Source organism: Idiotropiscis lumnitzeri, chromosome 9, assembly GCF_059441095.1.
Source record: "Idiotropiscis lumnitzeri isolate Australia: NSW breed Sydney's pygmy pipehorse chromosome 9, RoL_Ilum_1.0, whole genome shotgun sequence".
Classification (NCBI taxonomy): domain Eukaryota; kingdom Metazoa; phylum Chordata; class Actinopteri; order Syngnathiformes; family Syngnathidae; genus Idiotropiscis; species Idiotropiscis lumnitzeri.
In genome coordinates this window covers 8,570,288-8,571,822 of record NC_142399.1, presented here as the reverse complement: position 1 = coordinate 8,571,822, position 1,535 = coordinate 8,570,288, and the positions used below count along the sequence as shown (strand labels likewise).

The 1,535-nt window shown below is 42.9% G+C and overlaps 1 non-coding gene across 1 annotated transcript; it reads right to left on the bottom strand.

Annotated features, from left to right (window-relative positions):
- Window positions 1-1,130: 1,130 nt before the first annotated feature.
- On the bottom strand, window positions 1,131-1,203 carry trnak-cuu (transfer RNA lysine (anticodon CUU)). Its single transcript has one exon. It is a non-coding gene; the product is annotated as a tRNA-Lys (tRNA).
- Between the last annotated feature and the right edge of the window lie 332 nt (window positions 1,204-1,535).

Sequence of the window (1,535 nt, the reverse complement as noted above, 5' to 3'; positions counted from 1 at the left end):
ACCTCGTGGATCTTTTTTATTTTGCTTGGTCTGATTTGACATTATATACGTAGCAGGAGGATTGGGGGCGCGAGGGGCGTCGGGATTAGGATTAGCAGCTGTTTCCCCTCAAACGGCGGCGACGATACGCTGGCGCTGATGGCAAATTAATAGATGAATAGAACATGCGCCAGTCGTCTCAGATAATGTGCTCAAGATCCCGCTTTCAGAAATAGCGAGGAAGGTGTCCTTTTCTTGAACCCGCCACGGTGTGTGTGTGTGTGTGTGTGTGACAGGAGATCCACACACACACACATGGAGCGAGAAGTAGCAAAGCAGCAATGGCAGGCATATTGTGGCCGTGAGAACGGTTTAAAACATGATGACTTTAATCTGGCCAGCACAAAGCCAGCTCCAGATTACGCCCGCTGCCTCTCAAGCGACTCTGCCGCAGATCCGGTTTAGATGACCCCCGCTCGCTAACACCCCCTGCGAGACGGGGGGCTGCTTTCCACCCCCAAGTTAACATCCATCGCAGGCCTCAGCTTGAGGAGTAGATGCACCATATCAGTGTTGGGAAGGATATTTTTTTTACTCTACTTAAGGATGTCAATTGGCGTGATTGATTTTTTTGGTGGAAAGTCATTTTTCAGTGACGACGTGTGTATTATTCCAAATATAATACTTTGGTTTTTAGATAAGGCTTCATTTTCTGAGATAAAAAGTTGCGACAATGTGAGATAGTGGTTATTGTTTCAAGATAAAAAGTTGCACGATGAGAACACAGTATCCATCCATCCATTATCTGAGCCGCTTATCCTCACAAGGGTCGCGGTCGAGAATACAGTATTTATCGATTCAAAATGTGTATAGTATAGAACAAAGTTCAGCTTTTGAGAAACAATAAGATAAGATAAGATGCCCTTTATTAGTCCCACAATGGGGAAATTCGAGATTCGAACCCAAGTCTCCTGGGGAGACTGGGTCCTGAACGCGGCGCCTTAGACCACTCGGCCATCCTGGCAGCCAAAATATTCCCTTTATTAGTCCCACAATGGGGAAATTCGAGATTCGAACCCAGGCCTCCTGGGGAGACTGGGTCCTCAACGCGGCGCCTTAGACCACTCGGCCATCCTGGCAGCCAAAACTTGCGCCCAACGTGGGGCTCGAACCCACGACCCTGAGATTAAGAGTCTCATGCTCTACCGACTGAGCTAGCCGGGCAGCAAAGTAAGAGAATAAAAGCATATTTTGAATTGAAAAAAATAAGACTACTACTAATAGTCTAATTAAAAAAAAATACGAAAATAGTCATTTTGTGTGTTAATAAATTTAAAAATTATTAGAATAAAGTTCTTTTTATATTGTGTAATAACCAAGAGTGACAACTCCAATTGGTATCAGTCTCAAAAGTGGCATCCCCAATTACAAGAAAAATATTTTTTGGTAGTAAAAAATGTGCAATATTATAAGAATAATTGAGCAAATAAAGCATTATATTAGTTAAAATGTTGTAATAATACCTGAATAAATGTGTTTTTTGTTGTGTTTTCCAA